Consider the following 21,862-nt stretch of genomic DNA (forward strand, 5'->3'; position numbering starts at 1 on the left):
AAAAAAGAACTTTATTTGTCTATGATTATGAGAAAAAAAAGGTGCCAGGGAGACATCTTGATCTTGGATGCACTTTGGGCCTATTGAAAGAACAATATTCATGCAGCCTGAAGCATTTTTATTAGATTATGTATTATTTGTTCTTGATATATATCAGAGGAAAAAGATAATGTGTTTTTAAAAATAACACAGTCACAGTACAGAGTGTGCAATTACAGTAACACTGAGGTTAAGAGATGTTAGAGAGAAACGAATCAGAATGAAAAATATGAACTTACGAGCATCAAACCACATCTTCTATAGATTTTGGCTACTTACTTATATTCTTTGGGCAATAACCACCCCCAAATTTCTGTGTTATTATCTACTAGAAAGGTTTCAAACACTGGGTGAAAAAGTTGACATATCTACCACTTTATTGCAGTTAACTGGTGAAAATATGTTGTTATATTTGCAAAAAAACCAGTATATTTCTGACAAGTTCTGATTTCAATGCTACCCTATTTTCTTATATGTTCACTCATAATCAGAACAAGTGGTTTCAAAATTTGCTAATAATCTTTTGTTTCAATGCCATATAGGATGCTTTTGTATTATAACACATTTTGTTTCTCTCTCTCTCTCTTTTTTGCTTTTTGGTTCACAACCAGCGATGCTCAGGGGTTACTCCTGACTCTGTGTTCAGGAATTACTCCTGGTGATACTGGGGGGCCTTATGAGATGCTGGGGATTGAAGCTGGGTCAGCTGTGTGCAAGGCAAATGCCTAACCCAATGTACTATGGCTCTGGTACCTATGTTTATCTCTTTGTTATAAAACTATCACTTTGAATGTGCTTTGTGTGTGTTTGAAATATGCATATATGAAAATGCATCAAGCATAAATGATAAGTTGATAAGAGGCAGGTGTAGGTGTCCCTGCCAAATTCCTCCTCTGATCCAGTCCATCTCGCTTGGTTACAACAGAGAATCATCTGTTCTTTAAGTCTGAAGGCTACTTTTGTTTTTTAAAAGAGTAATGTGAATGGAAATATGGAGCATTTAAATTTTTTTCTTTTTGAAAAGAAATGAGATGATACTCAGAAATTGTATACAGTAGGATATTAGAGAACTGAAGCTGACTTGAGGATGCTTCTGTTAAAGCAATTTATCTGGAAACAGAGTGTTTATCTTGTTTTTCCCAAAAGTAAAACCAACAGCTGATTTTTTTTTCTGGGCCATTTTCCACATGATTCTTGATGCTGAAGAGTATAAAATCAGTGTCCAGTGAGGTTTTTAAAGAATTTCATCATAAAAAATATTATGATAAAATTCAGTAATGTTCTTTAAATAATATGTCTGTGATTGAAAACATTTCTAAACTATACCTCTTAAAATTTTTGTAAGATTTATCTTATTATTCTGTACTTATCTTGATTAAAGGAAATACACAACAAAAAATATTTTTTTTCTTTTTGGATCACACCCAGCAATGCACAGTGTTTCTCCTGGCTCTGCACTCAGAAATTACTCTTGGTGGTGCTCAGGGGACCATAAGGGATGCTGGGAATCGAACCCGGGTCGGCTGAGTACTAGGCAAATGCCCTACCCGCCGTGCTATTGCTCCAGCCCCAAGCATTTAAAAATTTTATGACTGACTTCTTCATCTCACAGATATTGATAAAGTTCACTCATATTTTAACCAAATTTTAAAGTGCTCTATAGCTCCATCTACATACTGTTAAAGAAGACAGACTAGCCATGAGTTCTACATAGAGGACAAATGGCTAGATAACATGGAACTAAAGTATTAGAGAGCAATACTGCCTGGATGACTAGGGTTGATGAGAATAGAAGGAGTCTCAGGTCTCTGCCTTGACTTCCAGACTCAGTGTTAATTGTGCATGATTGAATTTCAGTAGTAACAGTTTGTGAAATACAAATATTATACTACAACTAGCAAACTCACAGTGGGAAAGCTAATGAAATAAAAGGCAAAATTTAAGCCAGTGTTTTAAAAACTGGGAGAAAAGAGGAAGTGAAACATATTAAGTAATAGTAATATGGCATGACAGGAATGAACTGGTAGCACAGTTAAAGGAGACACAGTTAATATAATGGAGATTCAAATGTGAGATATTATCTAGTGAAAAATAAAATAAAATTCACTCTATGCTATTTATATGAGACCTCAGAAAGATGAGACTATTGACTAAGAGTTAAGATTTACTCTTAATGTCATATTCAAAGGAAAGTTGGTATAAATATATTAAAGCAGAGAGGACCAAGAAGACCATGAAATTTAGTGATAGTAGAGGTGGAGCTGTCACTAACTATTGATGAAAGACTTAATTTTGCAACCCTAAACATGCATGAGCTTAATAAAATAAATATATATCTAAAATTGGTATAATTAAATGTCACTTGTCATTTGTCACTTGTCATCCCGTTGCTCATCAATTTACTCAAGTGGGCGCCAATAACGTCTCCATTTATCCCTGTCGAGAGCCAGTGTAGCCCAAAGGCATCTGCTGGCTCCAGGAACACGAAGAGCCTCAGACTGTTCATTAGAGTTTTGACTAGAAGTCTGACCATCTCATAGGTGGGCCCCCAGGCGTCTTTTGACATCCTGTGGAATCCAGTCATTAGCAGCTCTAGTCTAGAAGTTGTCTCCAAATCACATTACATGTCTGGCCCATCTGCTTTTCGACACCTTGGCAAACAAGACAGCATCCCTGATCCTGGATTGTCAACGGAGGTCGGAACTCTGGATTCCTTCTCTCACTTGAGTGAAACGTGATACTCCTAGCATTGCTCTTTCCATTCCTCTTTGGGATACCCAAGTAGTGAATAGAGTTCTAATCCTGTTTTCGTAGGGCCCAGGTCTCTGAGGCATATGTTAGTGCAGAAGAACGGTGGAGTTGAAAAGATGTTCCTGGAGCTGGAGGTTATTCGTCCTCTTAACAACTTCTTAGATGCTCTTGAAGGTATTCCATGCTGCTCTCTTCCTCCTGCACAGCTCAGGTGCCAGATCGTTCGTCATGTTGAGTTCTCGACCTAGGTACACATAACTGTTGCGTTTGGCGATGTTCGTTTTATTGAGAGCAAATGGAACGTCAGGAACTAGTCAATTTCTCATGAACATTGAGATTCAGCTGCCGTCCAACCTTTCCATACTCATGGTTGAAGTGGCCAGCATTCGTGCCACTTGGCTGATGTTTGGTGTTATTAGAACAATGTCATCAGTGAAATGGAGGTAGTATAGTTGCCGACCATCTATTTTCCCTCCCACTCCTTCCCATTCCAGTTGTCACATGATATTCTCGAGGGTGGCACTGAAGAGTTTTGGTGAAATGGTATCGCCATGCTGCACCCCTCTCTTTACGTTGATGATCACTTCCTTGTAGAATGGTGAGATCCTGGTGGTGAATCTGTAATACAGCTCATGGAGGACCCTGATGTATTGAGTTTGAATGCCCTGTTTGGCTAGGGCTTCGATGACTGCTTCAGTCTCAATAGAATCAAAGGCCTTCTTTAAATCGATGAATGTTAGGCAGAACCTCGTCTTGAACTCTCTCGAAACCTCAATGAGCTTGTTCACCGTTTGGATATGGTCGATCAGGCTGAATCCTTTTTGGAACTCAGCTTTCAAACATGATTGTCTAGTGTTCTGCCAATCCTATTCAGGATAACTCGAGTGAATAATTTGTAGATGACAGACAACAAGCAGATCGGACAACAGTTGCCAATGTTGTGGATGTTTCCCTTCTTGTACTACAGGATGGTCCTGCTGGCTTTCCATTGGGACAGAACTATGCATTCAGAAAGGTAGCATGTGAGCTGAACCAGTGTATTGATGAGTACTGCAGATTCTGCTGATTTTCTGGTATGAGCTCACCTGGACCAGGTGCTGTATGCTTCTTTACTGACGAAATGGCACATCAGATTTTGGAAGGGAGAACGATGGGAACGACATATCCATCCTGTGGAATTTGGTATGTGGGTAGGTGGATGTCGTTATCAAACAGATCTGAGTAGAAGTCATGGATAACCTTTTCCAGTGCCCTTCTGGTAGATGTGATAGATCCATCAGGACACCAGAGGGCGGCCATGTTGGTCTTGTAGTTGGTGAAGGACAGACAGGTCTTGTGAATACTTTTCCCATTTTCTGCCACATCAGCCAACACTGCTCTCTTCTCTCTTTGAGGTCTTTCTTTATCACTTCTCTGCACAGCTTTCTGAGCTCGGACATTAGCTTGTGATTGTCTGAGGCTTGCGCCAAACCACTTTGGTGAATGAGCTCAAGAGTTTCTGAAGACAGCTGTCTTTTTTTACTTTTTTTTTTTAGGTCACACCTGGCAATACACAGGGGTTATTCCTGGCTCTGCACTTAGGAACCACCCCTGGCGGTGCTCAGGGGACCATATGGGATGCTGGGAATTGAACCCAGGTCAGCCGCGTGCAAGGCAAATGCCCTACCCACTGTGCTATTGCTCCAGCCCCCAGGTGTCTTTTTAAAAAAAATTAAAAAAATTTTATTGAATCATTGTGAGATAGCTACAAGCTTTCATGTTTGGGTTACAATCGCACAATGATCAAACACCCATTCCCCCAACCAGTGCACATTCCCCACCACCAGTATCCCAGGTATATCCCCCCTTTCCCACCCTCCCCCTGCCTCTATGGCAGATAATATTCCCCATACTCTCTCTCTACTTTTGGGCATTATGTCTTGCAACACAGACACTGAGAGGTCATCATGTTTGGTCCATTATCTACTTTCGGCATGCATCTCCCATCATAACTGGTTCCTCCAGTCATCATTTTCTTAGTGATCCCTTATCTATTCCATCTGCCTTCTCCCCTCCACTCATGAAGCAGTCTTCCAGCTATGGGGCATTCCTCCTGGCCTTTGTATCTACTGTCCTTGGGCTGAAGACAGGTGTCTTTTTGTGGCTTTCTCTCTGTCAGTATTCCTGACTGAACCAGTTGATCATATTCCAAGTCAATGTTGTCAATGACAACATCTTCCCATATTGCCACAATAGTGCTAAAGAACTCCCAGTTGGTGGTTGTTCTGGGAATTCTCTTCTTAAACTTTGCAGCCCTTTCTCCCTATTCTGTGAAGTAGAATTTTGCGCGAAGAAGACAGTGGTTTGACCCTGTTTGGAATTTTGGGACAACAGTGACATTGCTCACACAAAACGGTCGATTGACTGTGATGTGATCAATTTCATTGTGGAACTGTCCACTAGGAGACTCCCATGCCCAACGTTTAGATTCAACCTTATGAGTACCATGGATGGTCTTGGCCAACATGATGAATTCAGACAGTCTCTGACCCTGTTTGCTACATTCTAGGCCATAGGTCCTGATGTGGAGTTCTTTGGGTGATCTTCTCAGTCCTACCTTGGCATTAAAATCACTGACAGTGACCTTGTAGAAGGTGTGGTCTCCTTTATAGAACTTCTCCAGCCCTATGTAGAACTTCTCAATTTCTTCTTCTTCGTTGTAGTTGGATGGTGGTACATAGATGACCAAGATACAAACTGCCAGCAGTGAGCCACATCTATTCAAATGTAAGCATCCGATTCGGGTTGTTAGGCATTCGAACATTTCAAATTAAATGAATAAACAGAAAAAATTACCATTAATATAAAATATGCTCCTTAGCTACTGATAGAAGTAAACTGGTAAAAGTAAGGCTTTAAATTTTTCAAATGAGAACTATGAAAATTTATGGCATTGATATATTAAAATCAAGTTCTCTAATTAAATATAGATATTTTTCAAGATATATTAACATAATTGAACCACATATGTCATGTTATAAATTCAAATGTATAAAATTTCGATTATTATTTAGATCAGATCATGTTTTCTAATTTAGATATTGACAACAAAATATTTACATAATATCCTAAACCCTAATCTCTTACATTAAACATTTCTTAATTAAACAAAGCAAAAATATAATACTTTCAGAATAAAAAAATATGTCTAAAGTATCATTTCATTGAATCATCTATCCATATATTTCCTTGAAAATGTTTTTGCTTTCCACATCAAAATTCATTTTATTTCTACATCATGACATAATCTGTCATGATTTATAACATTCAGAAACTTTCAGTGGAAAGGGACACACAATAGATGTACTTATACCTTATCTGGATATACAAATGTATAAAATCAAAATACATATTGTGTAATGCATATGCACTGAAGTAAAAAGGAAAAAGATAGAGGAACATACTTTTGAATATCAATTCTTTTATAAAGGAGGGGTAGTTGTAATTTAGTTTGGTAGCATACGAACATCCAATAGATGCTGTAAAATCCTGTTTCAAGCAATGTAGACTGAAGAGTGACAATTTTCTTATTTATTAGGTAGGAATGATTACATGGTAGAAGACTCTCATTCAATAAGCTTATATAAGAAGACAGCTGAAATGTGATAAGCCTGGTCATGTGTGAAAATGTGTTTCATTGACCATTTATTTATTTGATTCACATAAGCATTCAGTAAATGCTTAGAAGTGAATGAATAAAACTGCAGAATTTTGACTTTTACTGTGATAATGAATTTTAAAGGCCAGGGTGATATATATTATTTCATAAAACTTACACCACAGCCATATAATTTGGAAGTTTTGTCACCTTATCTCTCTGTTATATTTTGGTAATTAAACAGGGCTTCATATACACTGATTGTCTAGGAAATAGAAAATTTCCAAATAGAGAACAGAGTCTTATATGTAATTATTTGTGTAGGAAATAGGAAATTTCCAAATTAGAAATCAAAAACAGTGCAGACACTGAAATGGGATCATGCAATATTTGAACTGATTAGTTGCAAGCCCTAATTAGCTTAAAACATAAGCATATGAATTGATTAATTGGTTCATCTAATGACTCCTTGAATTAACAGAGGATTTTAAGTCTCTATATTTAAAGATAATGTCATATTAATGACACTGTCAATTGAGAACAGAGGGGCTCAAAGAGTTTTAAAGCAGACAGCTTGACATCCACACTAGGGGTCCTCTATTCACCTACTTTGTCTGGGTGTGCCACTTCTATGATGTATGGCTCCAATAAGCCATTTTTTTGTTGTTGTTGCTTTTTTGGGTCACACACAGCAATGCTCAGGAGTTGCTCCTGGTTTTTCACTCAGGAACTACACCTGGCGGTGCTCAGGTGACCATATGGGATGCTGGGAATCGAACCCGGGTCGGCCTCGTGCAAGGCAAACGCTCTACTCGATGTGCTATCGCTCCAGCCCCATCCAATGATCCATTTAACTATCACAATAAGTTTGGTGTAGGGTATTTCTATTAGAAAGGGGAGATCCTAGTTCATCTGACTTTGTGACATTAGGGTTAAATCCCCCAAAGTTGTTTTTATCATATATCAGAAAACTAAAGTTATAATTTGAGCCAGACACAAAATACTAGTACCAATTAGAGGCCAGAACAATGAAACAGACTTCCTGAATCTGATTTTGACCCTGTTAATAACTCACACTGTCACATGCTGGGGGAAAAGGCAGCTCAGATAGAGAAGGGAACACCAAATAGAGGATGTTGGGAGGACCCATTTGGGTTGGAAGATGCGAACTAAAAGTAGACTGTAGACCGAACATCAAGGCCACCCAATACCTCTATTGCAAACTACCACACCCAAAACGAGAGAGAACAAAAGGGAATTCCCTGCCACAGAGACAGGGTGGGGTGGTGGGGGATGGGGTGGAGGTGTGAGAGGGATACTGGGATCATTGGTGGAGGTGAATGGGCACTGGTGAAGGGATGGGTAAACGATCACTGTATGAGTGAACTGCAAACACCAAAGTTCATAAGTTTGTAACTGTACATGACAATGATTCTCTAATAAATTTTTTAATAAGAATTTTATTTTATTGAATCACCATGTGGAAAATTACAATGCTTTCAGGCTTAAGTCTTAGTCATACAATGTTGAAATGACCATCCCTACACCAGTGCCCATATCCCACCACCAAAAAAAACCCACAGTACACCTCCCATCCCGCCCACCCCTGCACCCCCTCCTTGTAACTGATAAATTTCACTTTACTTTCTATTTACTTTGGTTGCATTCAATATTTCAACACAAACCTCACCATTATTGTTAGGAGTACCCCACTAGAGTCAGACCTGTTGTGAAGAGAAATGAGGTCGCACGGCCGCTTTATTTCTGTACTTTAACAACTAAGTCCAGGGAGATTTCTTCTGGATATTGCATCATTACAAGCTTGTAAACCCCATCTGTGGTTGTCATAATATGGCAGTCCCCATGCCCTTCATCCCCGGAAGGGAAGAGGCGTGCGAGAGAAATACCTTTCCCCTCCTGGGCGGGCATGGGGTCGAGACTTAGTTCTCAGGCTGGAGACATTCTGCAAGGAGCTGCCCATGTCGAAAGTGGTTTAGCTGGGTCTGGATTCACGCTCGTGCAGCTGCGGAGAGGCCACACACGCGTTCGGCCCCCGGGATCACATCTCGGCGGCAGGAGGGGCCGGTGCCTCCCACCTTCCCAAGTCTCTAATAATTTTTTTTTTTAAATAACCCACACTGTATATGGTGTCTCATTTCCTCAATGTTTATCTATCATATATATTGTTTACATTATTACTTAAGTGGTTTTAACTTGATGAAACATGGTAGCGTTTTACAGTAATGTTAATATTTGTTTTGGATAGACAATGTTACTACATATCACCAAAGTGTTAATCTTCCTCTGCCAATGTTCCATTAAATGTTTAATTAAAAAAAATAACAGAGAAAAAGAAGGAAAATGACTGCCATAAAGACAGACTGGGGGACATTGGTGGTAAGAAATGTGTCCTGATGCGTATTGGAACATTGTGCAATTGAAACCCTGATTGTTAACAACTTTGAAACTGTGTATCTCATGGTGATTCAGCTTAAAAAATAACTGGACTACAAGAGTGATGTGAAGTGCCCAATAGTAGATGAGTGGATGATGAAATTGTGAAATATATACACAATAAAGTGCTACTCAGTTCTGATTAAAGATGAAATCTGCAGTTTGCTGAAATCTAGATGGAATTGGTGGATATTATGCTGAGTAGAGTGAGTCAGAAGGAAAAAGACCCAAATACGAATATGTGGATGATCATGCTAATATGTGGAATGTAAAGAAATAAGCAAGGGATAGACAATCCACAGTAGAAACAAACCGTGAAATACAAAACTGCCAACAGAACAGTGGACTGGGGCTGCAAAATGGGATGGGAAGAGTGGTTCTTGGATTAACAGTGGAAGGAGATTGGCAGTGGGGCTGGTGAGGTAACATTGCAGGCATGGACATCACTGTCACTGTCATCCCATTGCTCATCAATTTGTTCTAGCGGGCACCAGTAACGGCTCTCATTGACAGACTTATTGTTATTGTTTTTGGCATATCCAATAGGCACGGGTAGCTTGCCAGGCTCTGCTGTGTGATATAAACATATTAAAGAAAATGTTGTAAACCACATGAATCAATAAAAAATAATTAAAAAAGTGTTTTGAGAGACTCAGAAATAAATCTTAAAAGAGATCAACAAGTGGCAGAATTTCTCCCGGATCCTGCAGCACAAAGGTGAGTTGTCCTAGGGCAACCTGGAGGGGGGTGGATGAGGCCCTGTGCCCGCCCAAACAGAACCCCAGCAGCTGAAAACCTCCACACTCCACAATCGCCGCCATGCTGCCGGCCAGACCTCAATGCTTGGAAAAGTCTCATACAGAAATTAATTTGTCAAAAACACTCAGGTATGCGGGTTTTGTGACTGAGATCTGCACTTTTTATAGGCTTGGGGATGGGCTAACACCCTCCGTTTTCTTGTATTTCCAGAAGCCTGGCAGTCACACATGCCCCAAAGCCGCCAGTCAGTTAAGAATTTAACCAGCTGTATCACCTAGTTAAACATTTTGGATACCTGGAGCACAAGGTCGAGATTTTGGCATGACATCTCAAACTCTAATGCTGATAAACCTGGAGTAGCACACTAGATTGGAGAAGATGTGATGTAGAAGGCAACCATCTTGATTAACTTTATGAACACAGAAGGCTTAACCTTTAACAACTTTTTTTTCTATTTTTAAATTTTCATTTTTTTAAATGAATCACTGTGAGGTACAGTTACAGATTTACAAACTTTCATGCTTACATTTCAGTCATACAATGATCGAGTACCCATCCCTTCACCAGGGCCCATTCTCCACCACCAAAGATCCCGGTATCCCTCCCACCACTCACTCCCACCCTATCCCCCAACTCCACCCTGCCTCTGTGGCAGGGCATTCCCTTTTGCTGTCTCTCTCTCTTTATGGGTGTATTAACCTTAAACAACAACTTAGTAATCTCTTATATTAGAGCTTAAGGGCTTCATGGTGAGATGCAACAATCTTCACTAACTTTCATTTAAGAAAATAGTTTTTGATCAATTTGTAGCAAATTATTTATAACAAACAATGTAAAATAAATAATTGAGGGCCCATAGGGGCAGGATCTAGGGGTGGTTGGAAAAATTTGAAAAAATGGTGATGAGAGGGTGTAATGATGGTGGAATTGGTGTTGAAATATTTAATGTTTGTAATTAAACTAATCGGCTGGAGTGATAGCACAGTGGTAGGGTGTTCGCCTTTCAGGTGGCCGATCCGTGTTCGATTCCTTTGCCTCTCTCGGAGAGCCCGGCAAGCTACTGAGAGTATCACGCTCGCATGGCAGAGCCTGGCAAGCTACCTGTGGTGTATTGGATATGCCAAAAACAGTAACAATAAGTCTCACAATGAGAGACGTTATGGTGCCCACTCGAACCAATTGATGAGCAACAATATGACTAATGCTAATGCTAATGCAATTCAACTAATGAATAAAGTTATTAAAATAAATAAATACATTCAGGGTGAACAAAACTTTTTAAAAATGGTGTTTTTAGCTAAAGTGGGGAATAGATTTTACATGCATACAAATTCCATGCCAAACATTCTTCTTTTTCTTTTTCTTTTATTTTTTTATTGAATCACCTTGTGGAAAGTTACAAGAGTTTCAGGTTTAAGTCTCAGTTATACAATGCTCAAACACCCATCCCTTCACCAGTGCACATATTCCACCACCAAGAATCACCGTATACCTCCCCCCTTCCTCCCACCTCCCCAGCCCCCCACCCCGCATGTGTAACTGGTAAATTTCAATTTACTTTCACTTTACTTTGATTACATTCAATATTTCAACACAAAATTCACTATCATTGATTTCCATGCCAAACATTCTTAACTGTACACAGATGTTGGATAAATTTTACTTGAAATTTTACAAGGTAATGCAATGACAATGATTGTCTGTGAATCTTTTTCCAAGTTATATTTTTCTGTCTCCTGCCTGCTCTGACATTCACCTGCTTTGATAGCTAGACCCTACCCTGATGATTTATATTTATCACACCTTTGAAGAGGAAAGGGCGTGTATCCCCAGAGATTGCACATGGTGGCCTCACTGTTCTGCACTGGACAAACATCCCCTAAGTGTGTTTTATTAGCTAATGGCAAGGTGAGAAGCCCCTAATATTCAGATTCTGACTATTCAGATTCAGATCTGAATAGAGATGCTACACCCACTACTGATGTCCTATTTCTGTAACAGGTATGCCTTTAGAACTTTCTTAGAAACCAAACTGTGAATAACTTTGTAACTGTATCTCACAGTGATTCAGTAAAAACTTAAAAAAAATCCTCCCTTGACATACTGCTCCCCTGATCTCTGTGAAAGATTAACTCACATTAAGGAGAAAAATCTAGAGCCCTTACTTCCAAATTCCCGTTTTTACCTATTCTTAGGAGTCATACGGCTTAAGCTATGATCTGAGAATTTACTATCAAGCATCAACCACATGAAGCTTGTCTTTGTAAAAATGTAAAGCTGGGGCTGGAGAGATAGTACAGCTGGTAAGCAGTTGCCTAACATATGAACAACTTGGTTTTAATCCTTGGCACCCAGTATGGTCCTCCAATCACCACCAGGAGTGATGCTGAATGGAGACTCAGGAGTGAGCACTGAGCCCTGCAGCATGTAGCTCAGAAAACAAAACAAACAAAATTGGAAAGCTGTGCTCCAGGCTTCCTGCTTATTACTTCTACTTATGTTCAAGAGTTATCCCTAACATCCCAAATGCCCAATGACAGATGACTGAATAAAGAAATTGTGATATATGCACACAATAGATAACTACTATATGAAAAAATAAAACCATTCAGTTTGCAGCAACATTGAAAGAACTGAAGACTATCAGGTTAAGTGAAATAAGTCAGACGGTGGACAAATATCAATAATTTCATTCATTTGTGTAACATAGAGTCAAAACAAAGGAGTAGAAGTATTGAACAAGGACAGACCCTTGGCCTTGGATTAACAGTGAGGGGAGAGATGAAAAGGAATGAAGACTGGAACAGAGTTGATATAGGGAGAGTGATTGTAGGGCAGGCGCATTTTGGTGATGGTTTGGTGTAGTGACTTTGTACACAAATACCATAAATTTTAACCCTATTATAACCATATTGCCTAAACTATGTTAACATTTTTTAAAGAAAAAAGAGCAAAAAAGATTGATCTCTTCTAAATACCACTCATGTGATTCTTAGCACTGCAACTTGTTCATCGATTTGCTCGAGTGGGCACCAGTAACGTCTTCATTGCGAGACTTGTTGTTACTGTTTTTGGCATATGGAATATGCCATGGGTAGCTTGCCAGGCTCTGCTGTGTGGGCGGGATACTCTTGGTAGCTTGCCGGGTTCTCCGAGAGGGATGGAGGAATTGAACTCAGGTCGGCTGTGTGCAAGGCAAACGCCTTACCCACTGTGCTATCCCTCCAGTCCACGTGATTTTTATATAATGACTTATTTTCTAAGTTTGAGTGTAACTTTAAGCTAGTTATATTAGGTTAAGTCATTTACGGGTATGTTTACTCAATGGGAAAAAAAATTCTACCTGTGTTATCACTACCATAGAGTTTTGGGGAAAATTTTTAATGAATAAAAGAACATCTTATTCTGATCTAAATATAAACAAGTAATAGCTATAGTATTGGATATAAGAGCACACAGAATAACTTGCCTATGCCTTTTGTCTAAAGCTTTAATTTAGATATAAGTTCATACACATATATCCATAATGTTGCACAATGTTGCACAGAGATTTGCATCTGAATGGCAGTGCCTTGTAGCTCACTTTATCCACCAGTAGGTGCATTACTCAGGCATGCAGGGTCCTTCCTCCTCTGTCTCCCTCTCTTCTTAGGTTCATTCCTTTCCCTTTTTCTTTTTTCTTCTTAAAAATTTTATTATCCAAAAGTTGTTCACAATAATTGGTTACATTCAATATTTCAACACCAATCCCACCACCATTACACCTTCCCACCACCAGTATTTCGAAGTTTGCCACCACCACTCAAATCTGCCCCACAGGCAGATGCTAGAGAATTTATTCGAAACTGCTTGTTATGAATAGTATAAGATGTCTGTAAGGGTCTAGCTCACAGTGATTCAATAACAACAACAACAACAACAACAACAACAAGTATTGTGCAGTCACAAAACAGCCACACACTCCTGGCATAGTAAAACTTTAAATAATTAGGGTCCAGAGTCATCCCTGCAGTAAGCTGCTCGGCTCAGAGATTCCTAGGTGAGTTTCAGGACCTTGTCTGTTAATGCACTTAAATAGGCGTGACAGCCAGGACCCCAGAAGGGCAGGGAGATGGGGAGGAACAGCCCAGGCCGGACCCCATGGGGCCTGGTGTTTTCAGTCACCCCATATCTGGGTTTTTCAGCAGATTTAGTCCCTTACTTGCGGGGGGGGGGGTGGAGACAAGTCTGTAAAGATCAGCTGTGAGGGTGGTGGTGATTGGTTTCTGGAAGTTTGGGGCTGCCAGGGTTCGTCTGGTGCAGGCGGAGAGAGAATGCCTGCTTCCATCTGAGGTGCCCCAGTGAAATCAGCCCAGTGCATGTTCTGGAGCCATCCCTGGAAAGCCATCCTTCCTTTCTTAAGGCAGCTGATTTACACAAACATGGATGAATTAAGAATTAGAGTCATCTTTGTTCCAGTCTTCGTGATGACTTTTTAGTTAGAAACTTTGTTAACCTTTACTAAACAACTGTAAGTTTATGGAAAATATGCAGGTGTTAACAATTCATTTGCTCTTTAAAAACATGGCATAGTATAGTGTTTATAATTAGGCCAGTAAAATCTGATTTTCTTAAACTATAGATTAATTATTTTATTAAAGTTGAAATTTTCTCAAATCATTTGAGAAGCACTTTATGTACAATTTATCTCTTACAAGGTTGAATCTTGGAATAAAATGCATAGGCAATATTTCTATCATCAACATTAGAAACAGGCATTGTTGAGGATGTGTTGGAAAAATAAACTCTCATGTATATTATTTGTAGAAAGTAAACTGGTCCAGTCTCTTTGATAATCAGGAAGTTTCTCAGGATGCTAAAAATGGACTAACCACATGACCCAGCAATTCTATTCCTAGGTATCTATTTGAAGAATATAAAACCGCTAACTTAAAAGGCAAAAGATAAGAAATGCACAGTGCTATTTACAATGACAACGATAAGGAAATAACTGCTCAACAATGGATGAATGAATAAGTAAGATAAGGTATATAAACATATGGAATTCTCCTAAACTATGAGAAAAGATAAAAACTAGCACTAAGCCTCTTGCCAAGGCTCAGCCACTTGTTCAGACTTCATATTTTGACATTCTAGGCTCTTAAATCTTAATAAAACCCATTAATTATCTCTTTTCATGTTAAAACTCTCTAATTTCTTATTCCCTTACTTCTACAGCATTCTTTCAAGTAGAAAACTGTTTTGGAAGGAAACTCCTTGGCATGATATTTAGTATCCTTTCTTTCTGTGATTGAGATGAGCAGAAAAATGCTAAAGTTATTATAAAGTCTTACACCTGCTTTTGTGATTACCTTTCTCAACCATAGCATGGAGGAAACCATACATATTTTCATTGAAATTTTCCTTATTTAGCTCCAGTTGTGTACAAATCAGGAAAATTCTTACACAAATTAAAATTTTTGGAATAATTTCCACCAATGGGATGCTTCAGGGAAATATATACATGATAAGAATCATTCAATGTTATTTATGGTATATATGGTAACTAACTGCTATTTTTAGTTAATAGATTAAAACTTTTTAAATAGAAAAAGATAAAAAAGAAACTATAAAAATAATGTAGACAAATCCATAGAAAGATTCTGAATTCTAAATTTTGAAATCTCTGTCATTGTCACTGTTATGCTATTGCTCATTGATTTGCTCGAGTGGGCACCAGTAATGTCTCCATTGTGAGACTTGTTGTTACTGTTTTTGGCATATTTAATATGCCACAGGTAGCTTGCCGGGCTCTCTGAGAGGGACGGAGGAATTGAACCCGGGTAGGCCGCATGCAAGGCAAATGCCCTATCCGCTGTACTATTGCTCCAGCCCAAATTTTGAAATACTCCCTTTAATAGTAAGAATCTTCAGGGTAATATTATGTGTCAAATTGTCCCAAAAATTCTCCAACATTATCTCCCCATGCTTTACAATCATATCTTATGAAACTTTATACAATATTCTAAACTATTCTCATTTTGAATGTGAGACTTTTTTAAAAAGCCCAGGGGTAGGCTTATGTTCTTTAAAAATTAAAATGAGTAGGGGGCTGGAGCAATAGCACAGCGATAGGGCATTTGCCTTGCACGCAGCTGACTCGAGTTTGATTTCCAGCATCCCATATGGTCCCCTGAGCACCACCAGGAGTAATTCCTGAGTGCAAAGCCAGGAATAACTCCTGAGCATCGCCAGATGTGATCCAAAAAGCAAAACACAAAACAAAACAAAACAGAAAAATGAGTCGATTGAGTCTATATGTACCATGGAAATCACAAACCTTTGGCACTTTGTTCGTCGTTAATGAGTCTAGGATAATGCATGGATTTTCTTTAAGAAATGAGTCTGGATTTCTTATTTAATAACTGAACCAATGACAGATCAAAGTTCAGTACAACAGAGCCCCACATAACTGATTTTGCCTTGAGAGTTTCATTAATAGCTGTGTTCTCTGAGAAACAGAGAATGTCCTGAGGTGGTGATTTAACCTGTGGTTCTGATAACTGCATCTTCTAGGGTTGCTGAAACTAACAGATTGTGCCTAACCAACAGAAATTTATTGCCACATTTCTAGGACATGAAGTCTGACATGAAGGTGTCGGCAGAACTGGTTCCTTCAGACAGCTGTGAGGAAGAACAATTTTTCCCAGACTTTTCTCCTTAATATACAGACAACCATATTTTCCTGATGTCTCTTCACATGATTTCCCCCACGTATTTGTCTGTCTCCCAGAATACCTCCATACCCCTGAATTACTTTTAAAAATAAGGACCTCAGTCACATTGCCCTGGGAACTTACCTTTGAGTTTAGCTTGATTCTTCTGAAATGACCCTATCACCAAACAAGGTGATATTCTGAGAAACTGAAGGTTAGGACTTCAACATGCAAACTGAGGTTGACATACAAACTCAATCCATGACAATATTCCTATTCTATGAATGGGCCAGTAATTATTTTTGTGATTACTCCTAATGTGTTAACCTATAGCTAAATAAGAATCATGTAGTAGAATTTTCCTTTCCTGGTTTAAAATTTCACACAATGGCAAGTATTTATTTAGATGATGGATAAAGCTGCCTGGTATATATTCAAAGTGAATAACAATTTGCTGTATGTCCCAACTTCTCCTTATTAACTCAGGACTCTGAGTTAGAACCTTGTTCTCCGCAAAGCAGGGGACAATGGGTACAGAGGAGATATGGGTACTGCTGGGTGCAGGGTATAATGGACCATAGCATTTAGACCATTAGGGGCAGGAGCATAGATCTCCGCGGGGTTTGCCCATGGAAAGTTGGGGAAAGTTCTGTTTGTGGGTGGTCAATGGAAGAGCCACCAATTCAGGACACACATCAGAGTGGTTAGTACGGAGTGGTTAGCTCAATTGAAGGGACTGAGGGATAAAGATTTGACCCTGACACTTGCAGAGCCAGCAAGAGGAAGGCAGGCAGAGGGAATACCACTCTTATTTTGCTCAGCAGAAGAAAGTTGAGTCTGTGTATAGAGGCCATGGGGCCAGCACTCATGCAGGTACTTTCAAGAGGGTGGGTATGGAGAGAGAAGGTGCTGCCCAATCTCAGACCCTGTTCTGAACATGTGCATGAGTTCACAGAGTCTAAGTGTGATGCAATGCAATGTCTTGGGAACGGAAGGGGCAGGTCCCTATTGAGTGTCATCCCCGGAAGAGGGATGAGGTACCGTCATGTGTGCTGGGATTCAATGGTTAGAAAGCAGACTGTACTCTCAGTTACAGCTCATGTGTTGGAAGAATAAAGGAATCAGGAGCTCCATCCTGAATAGAGGAATATACTGATACCTCTGCATCTTCACAAACTAGGAGCTGAAAATATGCATATGATTTTTGCTATTTATACACACATACATATATATGTATATATATTGTTCTAAGTATATCACAGTAAACATAATATATGTTCTAATACATACTGCATTGTACAAAACATTAAAAAATTAGGAGATAAATTTAAAAAAAGTGGATCCTAGGCAGCTGATCTGGCCTAGGAACCTGGTAAGAAGATATTTTCCATTAAGTTCATTTATTAGTGTTAACCACTATTAGAATATTGCAGATATAACCTTAAAATGTTCCATTAGAAGATAAAAACATAGTTTCAAAATTGAGGCACTAATTGAGCATTCTGATGTAGAGATTATGTTCGGAGCCTTTATGAGGCTGATTTCATGAAATTGATCCCCAGGTGAATTGCTGTATTCACTCCAAAGGAGCCATCCAGAAATCCCAATAAGTTGGAGACAATCTGTTCTACCCTCAAAGGAAGCTGATTAGTACGCAAATCAGAGAGACCAGTTAGTAGATGTCAAATGAATTGAAATGGTAAATTAGGACAGAGCGTTGAGGTTGGTAGGGTCTTATGGAGAACAATAAAGTGCAGAGAAGCTTCCAGAATGACTAAATACTTGATACTTATAAAAAGGAGATGATTCAAGAGCATTGGATTGCTTGAGCATGGAAGTTTTGCAAAGGGTGTGAACTTCATTTTAGTCTTTCCGGAACAAGGACTGGTGTTCCACCAACTTTTTGATTTTTTTTTTTACTGAGTAGGAAAGCTACTCTTGGTTTAACCAGGAAGCTTGGGTGCACTCTGCGTCAAAAGCTCAGCCTTGAAGAATCAGTGTCTCTTGTGTCTTTCCCAGTGGGGTCTGACTTTCTCATATTCAGAAGATGTTGCTATCACAGTTCCAGGTGGATGGAAAGGAAGAAGGATGAAGAGAAGATGAGACATACCAGTCCTTTTATTTTTTTTTTTTTTGAAGCCGGTTTCAATGTCAGGAAAAGGAGGTGGAATGTACTACTTCCTTGGTGTATATCCATGTCCAGAGGAATTGTGTTTTATTAGCAAGTCAAAACTAGCAATGTGTTGGGGTTGGAGTGATAGCACAGTGGTTAGGGCGTTTGCTTTGCACGCGGCCAACCCGGGTTTGATTCCCAGCATCCCATATGGTCCTTTGAGCACCGCCAGGAGTAATTCCTGAGTGCAAAGCCAGGAGTAACCCCTGTACATCGCCAGGTATGACCCAAAAGCAAAAAAAAAAAAAACCCAAAAAACAAAACCAGCAATGTGTCAATAAGATGGGTAGCCAGCTGTCTGTCTAGAATCCTTGAGTTAAATAATTTTTTTTTTCTGCTTTTTGGGTCACACCCAGCAATGCACTTAGGAATAACTCCTGGTGTTGCTTGGGGAACCATGTGGGATGCTGGGAATCGAACCTGGGTCAGTCGCATGCAAGGCAAATGCCCTACCCGCTGTGCTATTGCTCCAGCCTCAGAGTTAGATAATTTTTAATGAGAAAAAGCTCTAGCTAGATTTATTTGGAGGAAGCTCTGGGCAGAATTTGAACCAGTTCTTTTCACAAATAAGGAAAACAGCCATGGGGAGAAATGTGTGATTATTCATTGATGACCCAGGACTTTGGAAGTGGCAGATCTTTGATACCCTGCTCAATGGCTCTAGGAGAGTACTACTCTGATCACATGTGCTAGTCACTCTGTTGTCCCAAAGTCATCAGGGCTCAGAGGGAAGTTTAACGAGCCTACTTCAAGGATAATGCAGTGACGGTGCTATCACTTCTTTTCTTGGTCACTAACCCCAGCTCCAATCCTTACCCTGCCAAAGAATGTGTGTTAGCAGGAGGCAATGAATGTTTTCTTCGGCTTTACACTGTGTATAGTGATGCTGCTAACTTTGCTTTTGAAAAAACAAAATCTGCCTTTGTATGTACCGACAAGAGTTCTTTATTTAAACTGAGTACGGAACATTCTTTATTTACTATGGATTGCTTTCTAAATATTGTTCAAAAGGAAATAGAACAACCCAATACTAATGCTTTTACTACTGCAATAAACACAATGTGTTTATTAATGATGTGTCGTTCTACATTGTTCTTCTTATTTGTAGAGCTTAAGTTTTTAAAGTCCGTCTCATTCTTCTCTGGGACTCATTCCCAAGTGTTTTAATAATGGGGCCCAGCTTCCCTGGTGCCTGATGTTTTCAATATGTGGCTCAGCTCCATGATACATTTATTATGGGGCCCAATTCCCCAATGTTTATATTAATTGCACAGTTCCACAGTGTCTGATTTTAGTGTACAGTCCCTTGGTATTTTTATTATGTTTCCCAGTGTCCCACAGGTTTTATTTTATTGATTTTTTTTTTTACTTATGTTGATAATGTCTTGAAAAGATATTTTATTGCTTGGTTGGACTGTATCTTCTAAATTAAGAATTAGAATATTAAAAATTTTAAATAATTCCTGGGACCATTGTCAATGGTGTGTTTTTCAATCCAATAGCTATATTTGGTATGCTTCTTTTTCCCCCTAAGCAATGTTTTCTAGGAACAGAAGCACTGCAAATTCATGTTATCTTTGTACTCCTTTAAAAGCATTAGTCAAAACTGCTAATTGGCACCTAAATAATGAACAGATCTCATATTTTCTTTATTAATCAGAGACAATAGTGTAAGATACTGGTAAGTAGAAACTTTTGGTTAAGTTTGGATTTTGTCTGGGGTCTCCAGTCAGAGAAATTTGGGTGATATGTGGACAAAAATTTTAAAGAAATAATATTGACTTCCCTGTGCAGAACATCAAAAACACCACTCTGCCATGTTTTGTTCTCTGCTGTGATGATTAGGCGCTCCTCCCGGGAGGAGCACAGAGAAAGAAAGAGAGAGAGAGTGTGAGAGAGAGAGAGATACAGAGAGAGACAGAGACAGACAGAGACAGAGATAGCTAGATAGAGACAGACAGAGACAGAGAAACAGATACAGAGAGACAGAGACAGAGAAACAGAGATACAGAAACAGAGACAGAGAAACAGAGAGACAAACAGAGAGACAGAGGGACAGACAGAGATAGATAGAGACAGAGAAACAGAGACACAGAGACAGAAACAGAAAAACAAATACAGAGAGACAGAGACAGAGAAACAGAGAGACAGACAGAGACAGAGAGACAGACAGAGAGATAGAGAGACAGAGAGACAAAGACAGAGAAAAAGAGAGATAGAGAAAGAGACAGAAAAAGAGGGACAGAGACAGAGAAACAGATAGACAGACAGAGACAGAGAGACAGACAGAGAGATAGAGAGACAGAGAGACAAAGACAGAGAAAAAGAGAGATAGAGAAAGAGACAGAAAAAGAGGGACAGAGACAGAGACAGAGACAGACAGAGACAAAGACAGAGACAGACAGAGAGAGACAGAGACAGAGAAATGGAGAGACAAATAAAGAGACAGACAGAGATAGAGACAGAGAGAGACAGACAGAGAGACAGAGACAGAAATAGAGAAACAGAGATACAGAGAGACGGAGACAGAGAAACAGAGAGATAGACAGAGACACAGAGTGAGACAGACAGAGATAGAGAGACAGAGAGACAAAGACAGAGAAAAAGACAGAGATAGAGACAGAGAAACAGAGAGACAGAGACAAAGACAGAGAGACAGAGAGACAGACAGCGACAAAGACAGAGACAGAGAGACAGAGACAGAGAGAGACTGAGAGATAGAGAGAGCGCGCATGTGTGTGTGTGTGAGTGTGTGTGTGTGTGTGTGAGATAGAGAGAGAGAGAAAGAGAGAGAGAGAAGAGAACGTGTGCTCTGGGTCCCTCCTATCCCCCTGTTCACTCTTTCAGCAATAGTTCAGTTCCTGGGGAGAAAGCTATTGCACCTAGTCCGCATCCTCCGATTTTGCTTCAGCTATTTAATGGCCACTTGATAGTTTGCTTTCTCCAGGGGATCGGTTGCTTCTCCTTCATTACTTTAGGCTTGTGCCTCAGTATATCCATGTTCACCGACTCACTCCAATCATCCTGGCCCTGGAGGCTTCCAGCTCATTCTGCACACTCATCCTCACAGTTAATGGCTATGGTCCTGCACTGCCCCCTGACTCGACCATCACAAACAGTGAATGAAGATTTTTTTGTTCTGCTAACACAGGCTCCCATTCTTTTTGATCTACACCTTTATCACTGATATTAAGTAATACTTCACCGTTGTTTTGATTTGGATTTCCCTAATAGGTGATAATGAACATTTCTTCTATATGCCTATTGGCCATCCACATGTCATCTTCAGAGAAGTGTTTGTTCACCTACTCTCTCATTCTTAAATAAACATGACTAGTTGTGTGGCTCTCAGAG

Source organism: Sorex araneus, chromosome X (genome assembly GCF_027595985.1).
Source record: "Sorex araneus isolate mSorAra2 chromosome X, mSorAra2.pri, whole genome shotgun sequence".
Classification (NCBI taxonomy): Eukaryota; Metazoa; Chordata; class Mammalia; order Eulipotyphla; family Soricidae; genus Sorex; species Sorex araneus.